We start from the raw sequence: 9,083 nt of genomic DNA on the forward strand, positions 1-9,083 counted from the left end.
GGGTGTCGGGGAAAATGTATTTGAGTAGAAAGTATTTTGTTTTTTTTAGGAATGTCGTGATATAAAAGTTGTAAAAAAAATATAAATAGTTAAGTACAGATACCCACAAAAACGACTTAAGTAGTTTACACCACTGCTCTTCTCCCTGCTCAATAATGTCTTGGTGTGATCAGTTTGACCTCTGACTAAATGGTAGACGGGGGCGGCAGGGTAGCCTAGTGGTTAGAGTGTAGAGGAGGCAGGTAGCCTAGTGGTTAGAGTGTAGGGGTGGCAGGTAGCCTAGTGGTTAGTGTAGAGGTGGCAGGTAGCCTAGTGGTTAGAGTGTAGAGGAGGCAGGTAGCCTAGTGGTTAGAGTGTAGAGGCGGCAGGGTTGCCTAGTGGTTAGAGTGTAGAGGCGGCAGGGTGGCCTAGTGGTTAGAGCGTTGGACTAGTAACTGGAAGGTTGCAAGTTCAAACCCCCGAGTTGACAAGTTACAAATCTGTCGTTCTGCCCCTGAACATGACAGTTAACCCACTGTTCCTAGGCCGTCATTGTAAATAAGAATTTGTTCTTAACTGACTTGCCTGGCTAAATAAAGGTAAAATAAAATAAAAATGAAGACCAGCCAACCTAGGAAAATAGTGTCTTTTTTTGTTGGTTGTTACAGGCTGGTCAAACGATGATGATACGTAAAAATGTTGATTTTTATTTTTTTTATTTTTTTAAAGGCCATTTTCAAGGTTAAAATAAGCATAATAGAAATTATAGTACATTTATGGTAAATATCCTTAACCTTTTCAATTTAAACAGTGGATTATCAAACAAACAAACTAAGGAATGGATGCCTTTTTTTTTTGTTAGTTTTAAAGCGTAAAAACTGAATGAAGAGCGTATTGTACAGCTACAGTCATGAAAGACCTTACTGGGACGATGCACTGTAGAACCTCAACAGACTCCACCAGAAGTCAGAGACTGACTTTGTGGGCCACAGATATTGACTTTTTTGTAATTGTAATGCCATTTTTAAGCGGTAAAATATACAAGCAGCCAAATTAGGAACAAATTCAGTGATCCAATCTACAAATAGACTATTTAATCATACTGTACATACTTAAACGATGGAATAAACCTTTATAGTTGATTTTTGGCTTAAAGCCATGCATTTATACTTGTTCCATCATTTTGGTCAAACTTTAACCGCAAACAAAAATAATTTTCTCATACAGTCCAAGTCGGGAACTGTACATACATTGTTGGAGACTTTATGGGCCACAGATATTGGGTTGGAGTCGTTAAAACTCGTTTATCAACCACTTCCCAAATTTCTTGTTAACAAACTATAGTTTTGGCAAGTCAGGACATCTACTTTGTGCATGACACAAGTCATTTTTCCAACAATTGTTGACAGACAGATTATTTCACTTATAATTCACTGTATCACAATTCCAGTGGATCAGAAATTTACATTCACTAAGTTGACTGTGCCTTTAAACAGCTTGGAAAATTCCTGAAAATGACGTCATAGCTTTAGAAGCTTCTGATAGGCTAATTGACATCATTTGATCAATTGGAGGTGTACCTGTGGATGCATTTCAAGGCCTACCTTCTAACTCTGTGCCTCTTTGCTGGACATCATGGACAAATCAAAAGATATCAGCCCTTAGAAAGACCTCCACAAGTCTGGTTCATCCTTGGGAGCAATTTCCAAACGCCTGAAGGTACCACAATCATCTGTACAAACAATAGTACGCAAGTATAAACACCATGGGACCACGCAGCCGTCATACCGCTCAGGAAGGAGACGTGTTCTGTCTCCTAGAGATGAACGTACTTTGGTGCGGAAAGTGCAAATCAATCCCAGAACAACTGAAAAGGACCTTGTGAAGATGCTGGAGGAACTGGGTACAACATTTTCTATATCCACAGTGAAACGAGTCCTATATCGACATAACCTGAAAGGCCGCTCAGCAAGGACGAAGCCACTGCGAAAGATCGTACTTTTTGGAGAAATGTCCTCTGGCCTGATGTAACAAAAATAGAACTGTTTGGCCATAATGACCATTATTATGTTTGGAGGAAAAGGGGGGATGCTTGCAAGCCGAAGAACACCATCCCAACCGTGAAGCACGGAGGTGGCAGCATCATGTTGTGGGGGTGTTTTGCTGCAGGAGGGACTGGTGCACTTCACAAAATAGATGGCACCATGAGGAGGGAAAATTATGTGGATATATTGAAGCAACATCTCAAGACATCAGTCAGGAAGTTAAAGCTTGGTTGCAAATGGGTCTTCCAAATGGACAATGACCTCAAGCATACTTCCAAAGTTGTGGAAAAATGGCTTAAGGACAACAAAGTCAAGGTATTGGAGTGGCCACCACAAAGCCTTGACCTCAACGGAAAAAGCGAGTGTGAGCAAGGAGGCCTACAAACCTGACTCAGTTACACCAGCTCTGTCAGGAAGCCTACAAACCTGACTCAGTTACACCAGCTCTGTCAGGAGGCCTACAAACCTGACTCAGTTACACCAGCTCTGTCAGGAAGCCAACAAACCTGACTCAGTTACACCAGCTCTGTCAGGAGGCCTACAAACCTGACTCAGTTACACCAGCTCTGTCATGAGGAATGGGCCAAAATTCAGCCACCTTATTGTGGGAAGCTTGTTGGAAGGCTACCCAAAATGTTTGACCCAAGTTAAACAATTTAAAGGCAATGCTACACTCAATTAGTATTTGGTTAGTAAGCTTCTGACCCACTGGGAATGTGATGAAAGAAATAAAAGCTGAAATAAATCACTCTCTACTATTATTCTGAAATTTCACATTTTTTAAATAAAGTGATGATCCCAACTGGCCTAAAACAGGGACTTTTTACTAGGATTAAATGTTAGGAATTGTGAAAAGGTGTACGTAAACTTCTGACTTCAACTACATTCCCTCGAACTACTCGGAGACACTTTTGGAAAAAATAAGCACTTTAACTTTAGGATCGGACATTTTGAGGATCGTGATTTTGGGACTAAGGTAACTAACATCCGAATATATACTTATACATACATATTTGGAAAATTACATGCCAATGAATTGGAGATGTAACGATGATAATGACATATACATAGGCTTTCTAAACCATTTGAGGCCGTCTGTGTTGAGGTTTTCAAGTTGTTTAAAGAGAATTCGGCCACCATTTAAAGTTATAGAGGCCCGTCTGTGTTGAGGTATTGTCACGACTCCTACCGAAGGTGGCTCCCCTTCCTGTTCGGGTGGCGGTCGTCGTCACCGGCCTACTTGCTGCCACTGATCCCCTTTTCCCCCCTTTTCTGTTTATTGGTTTCACCTGTGTTTAGTTTAGGCTGATTGGTTGGGCTTTTATTACCCGCCTGCTGGTTGTGCGGGATTATTTCGATGTATGTCACGTCACGGGTGTCAGTGTGTTGGGGTTTTTGCTGGACTGTTTAAATCCCCTGTGTTTGGGGCATTTGTTTTGGTTGGCGTCTGTTCACCGTTGTGGTGCATTAAGAGTGAGCGCAACCCTGAATTCTCTGCTTCCAGCGCCTGACTTCTTCCCCACGTCTTCCCCGATTTACACCCTGGACGCTACAGGTATTCAAGTTGTTTAAAGAGAATTCAGCCACCATTTAAAGTTTGTCATGAATAAAACACTTACTCCAAGAAAAATCTGTTATTTAATACTGAACAAAAATATAAACACATGTGAAGTTAAATAAAATATCCTAGAAATGTTCCATACACACACACCACTATTTTCTCTCAAATTGTGTGTACAAATTTGTTTACATCCCTTTCAGTGAGCATTTTTCCTTTGCCAATAGAATCCCTCCACCTGACAGTCATCAAAAAGCTGATTAAATGGCATGATCATTACACAGGTGCACCTTGTGCTGGGGGAACAATAAGGCCACTCTAAAATGTGCAGTTTTGTCACACAACACAATGCCACAGATGTCTCAAGTTTTGAAGGAGCGTGCAATTGGCATGCTGACTGCAGGAATGTCCACCGGAGCTGTTGCCAGAGAATTGAATGTTCACTTCTCTACCATAAGCCGCCACCAACGTTGTTTTAGAGAATTTGGCAGTGCGTCCAACCGGCCTCACCACCACAGACCACTTTTTTTAAAATTACCTTTATTTAACTAGACAAGTCGGTTAAGAACAAATTCTTATTTTCAATGACGGCCTTGGAACAGTGGGTTAACTGCCTTGTTCAGAAACAGCCCCTACTGTCCAGAAACAACCCCTAGCCCCTACTGTCCAGAAACAAGCCGTAGCCCCTACTGTCCAGAAACAAGCCCTAGCCCCTACTGTCCAGAAACAACCCCTAGCCCCTACTGTCCAGAAACAAACACTAGCCCCTATTGTCCAGAAACAACCCCCATCCCCCTACTGTCCAGAAACAACCCCTAGCCCCTACTGTCCAGAAACAACCCCCATCCCCCTACTGTCCAGAAACAACCCCTAGTCCTACTGTCCAGAAACAACCCCCATCCCCCTACTGTCCAGAAACAACCCCCATCCCCCTACTGTCCAGAAACAACCCCTAGCCCCTACTGTCCAGAAACAACCCCCATCCCCCTACTGTCCAGAAACAACCCCTAGCCCCTACTGTCCAGAAACAACCCCCAGCCCCTACTGTCCAGAAACAACCCCTAGCCCTACTGTCCAGAAACAACCCCCATCCCCCTACTGTCCAGAAACAACCCCTAGCCCCTACTGTCCAGAAACAACCCCCAGCCCCTACTGTCCAGAAACAACCCCTAGCCCTACTGTCCAGAAACAACCCCTAGCCCCTACTGTCCAGAAACAACCCCTAGCCCCTACTGCCCAGAAACAACCCCTAGCCCCTACTGTCCAGAAACAACCCCCATCCCCCTACTGTCCAGAAACAACCCCTAGCCCCTACTGTCCAGAAACAACCCCCAGCCCCTACTGTCCAGAAACAACCCCCATCCCCCTACTGTCCAGAAACAACCCCTAGCCCCTACTGTCCAGAAACAACCCCTAGCCCCTACTGCCCAGAAACAACCCCTAGCCCCTACTGTCCAGAAACAACCCCCATCCCCCTACTGTCCAGAAACAACCCCTAGCCCCTACTGTCCAGAAACAACCCCCAGCCCCTACTGTCCAGAAACAACCCCTAGCCCTACTGTCCAGAAACAACCCCCATCCCCCTACTGTCCAGAAACAACCCCTAGCCCCTACTGTCCAGAAACAAGCCCCATCCCCCTACTGTCCAGAAACAACCCCTAGCCCCTACTGTCCAGAAACAACCCCCATCCCCCTACTGTCCAGAAACAACCCCTAGCCCCTACTGTCCAGAAACAAGCCCTAGCCCCTACTGTCCAGAAACAAGCCCCATCCCCCTACTGTCCAGAAACAACCCCCATCCCCCTACTGTCCAGAAACAACCCCTAGCCCCTACTGTCCAGAAACAACCCTTAGCCCCTACTGCCCAGAAACAACCCCTAGCCCCTACTGTCCAGAAACAACCCCTAGCCCTACTGTCCAGAAACAACCCCTAGCCCCTACTGTCCAGAAACAACCCCTAGCCCCTACTGTCCAGAAACAACCCCCATCCCCCTACTGTCCAGAAACAACCCCCATCCCCCTACTGTCCAGAAACAACCCCTAGCCCCTACTGTCCAGAAACAACCCCTAGCCCCTACTGCCCAGAAACAACCCCTAGCCCCTACTGCCCAGAAACAACCCCTAGCCCCTACTGCCCAGAGTCTAGACACTTGTGGAGATCTGAGAGGGATTGATGGGTTGTGACATGGTGAGAGCTCCACCTCACCCTCTGATAGGCTTGGTGGAACTTTACTGTACACCTGTCCAACTCTGAGATCTAAGGGGTAAGTCAACAGGGGTTGCTTCTGGACAGGATCCCACAACTCTGTAGGTGTGGGGTTGACTTACAGCACATCTTCATTCCAGCTAGTTAGATGTGTAACCACTGACTAACTATGTCTCGGACATATATCTAACCTAACACTAGATACTGTTGTTTTGGCTGTATGGCACCATTGAATAGGATAGCCAATGGTTAGTTAGATGCTATATCAGTCGGCTAACCATTCACAGTAGCAACAGTTCATTAATAAGTCAATACCCTCTAAATCGTATGCAGAAATGTTACTTTATCTTGGCACTGTGGCACAGGGGTTGTTAATTGCAGCTGTTAATTGCAGCTGTTAATTGATTCATGGAATGGAGTTAGAAGGTTGAACTCCGACTTCGAAAGGACAGGAAGTGTTGATTGTGCACTTAACCAATGACAGGCGTTCCACATTTAACTCCACCCACGTGGAAATCTAAATATGATGGGGAGGGCGGGGGGTTATATGAAGAAAAAAAAAATGGAAAGCAAATCAATGTTTTCTTCTTCTTCTATTTCTATTCAAAAACACATTTTTAAAAAACGTTCCCGAAAATGTTTTCCGATTTTGCTCCATTTTAACTCTGAAAACAAACGATCAAGACGTACACGGGCCGTAATCTTACCTCGGTTATCTTGACATAATGTCGTCCACCACAAAGGCTAATTATCTTGATCGCCATAACAACATAGACACCAAAATGTTCTGTCAATTGTCCAGATCAACATAAATTATCTTTGGCGGTTGTTCAATCATGTGCAGTATCACAGCCACACTTTATCACTTGACTGTCATTCAGAACATCCTGAATCGGGATGACCATCTGATCATTTATCACACCAGTATCTCTACCTGCACATGACCATCTGATCATTTATCACTCCAGTATCTCTACCTGCACATGACCATCTGATCATTTATCACACCAGTTCACGACAGTATCTCTACCTGCACATGACCATCTGGTCATTTATCACTCCAGTATCTCTACCTGCACATGACCATCTGATCAGTTATCACTCCAGTATCTCTACCTGCACATGACCATCTGGTCATTTATCACTCCAGTGTTATTCTGCTAAATTGTAATTATTCGCCTACCTCCTCATGCCTTTTGCACACAATGTATATAGACTCTTTCTTTTTTCTACTGTGTTATTGACCTGTTAATTGTTTACTCCATGTGTAACTCTGTGTTGTTGTCTGTTCACACTGCTATGCTTTATCTTGGTCGCAGTTGTAAATGAGAACTTGTTCTCAACTAGCCTACCTGGTTAAATAAAAGGTGAAATGAAAAATGAAAAATAATTGTAAAAAATCAGCTGATATTGACAAATATTTTTTCCCCAAGTAACTAAACAGCTAGACATCAAATTCGCATCCAACAGCTACTATGCATAATTATTGCACATGACCATCTGATCCAGAGTAACTAAACAGCTAGATATCAAATTCGCATCCAACAGCTACTATGCATAATTATTGAAGAACCCTGTTACCTGAGGTTAAGGTGCACTTCTGAGATGTAAATACAACAACAAAAGTGGAACGCTTCATTGGGGTCTATTTTTCTCCACTTCCTGTCTGACTGCCTTGCCCAAAGTAAACTGCCTGTGACTCAGGCCCAGAAGCCAGGATATGCATATACTTGGTACCATTGGATAGAAAACACTTTAAAGTTTGTAGACATTTTTAAATATTGTATGAGACTATAACACCAACTAAACAGACTTTTTGGGTATAAAGACGGATTTTATCTAACAAAACGACCATGCTTGTTGTAGTGGGGCCCTTTGGATTAAAAATCAGAGGAAGATTTTCAAAACGTAAGTAAATATATAATCGCTATTTGTGATTTTATGAAGGCTGTGCTGGGTGAAAAATGTTTTGATATGGGGCGCCGTCCTCAAACAATCGCATGCCATGCTTTCGCTGTAAAGCCTATTGTAAATCGGACAGCGCAGTTAGATTCACAAGACTTTAAGCTTTTAACCGATATGACACTTGTATGTTTCTAAATGTTTAATATCCATCATTTGTATGATTATTTCAATTGCGCGTCCTACAATTTCACCGGAAGTTGTCGACAGGTGTCCCACTGACGAGACGCCTAGCACTAAGTTAAGGGGTCCTTATTACAGTGTAATTACTCTAACAAGTATTGTAGTTAATTGTAATAACAAGTAGTTACACTGTAATAACAACATGTAACTGGTGGTAATTGCTGTACGTAATTACAGAGGTGTGACAACAAATGCTTGTTTCCGTGCTTGTTACAAGTGTCCACTACATTCACCAATTTAGTGTTTAGTTTCTTCTCCACTGTATCCAATTCAGTAATAACTGTCACAAGGTTGCAATCTTTTGTGGACAGATGTGCTGGGTGTTTGAGATTACAAAGATTAAAGGAGGCTCTAATTACCTACCCATGAATGCGTACTCGTTAAAAATCTCCACTCAATGGTGTTGCTCGCACTGGCCTCCAACTGGGTCAAATCAAATCAAATCAAATTTTATTTGTCACATACACATGGTTAGCAGATGTTAATGCGAGTGTAGCGAAATGCTTGTGCTTCTAGTTCCGACAATGCAGTAATAACCAACAAGTAATCTAACTAACAATTCCTAAACTACTGTCTTATACACAGTGTAAGGGGATAAAGAATATGTACATAAGGATATATGAATGAGTGATGGTACAGAGCAGCATAGGCAAGATACAGTAGATGGTATCGAGTACAGTATATACATATGAGATGAGTATGTAAACAAAGTGGCATAGTTAAAGTGGCTAGTGATACATGTATTACATAAGGATGCAGTCGATGATATAGAGTACAGTATATACGTATGCATATGAGATGAATAATGTAGGGTAAGTAACATTATATAAGGTAGCATTGTTTAAAGTGGCTATTGATATATTTACATCATTTCCCATCAATTCCCATTATTAAAGTGGCTGGAGTTGAGTCAGTGTCAGTGTGTTGGCAGCAGCCACTCAATGTTAGTGGTGGCTGCTTAACAGTCTGATGGCCTTGAGATAGAAGCTGTTTTTCAGTCTCTCGGTCCCAGCTTTGATGCACCTGTACTGACCTCGCCTTCTGGATGATAGCGGGGTGAACAGGCAGTGGCTCGGGTGGTTGATGTCCTTGATGATCTTTATGGCCTTCCTGTAACATCGGGTGGTGTAGGTGTCCTGGAGGGCAGGTA

Source organism: Oncorhynchus masou, chromosome 18 (assembly GCF_036934945.1).
Source record: "Oncorhynchus masou masou isolate Uvic2021 chromosome 18, UVic_Omas_1.1, whole genome shotgun sequence".
Taxonomy (NCBI): domain Eukaryota; kingdom Metazoa; phylum Chordata; class Actinopteri; order Salmoniformes; family Salmonidae; genus Oncorhynchus; species Oncorhynchus masou.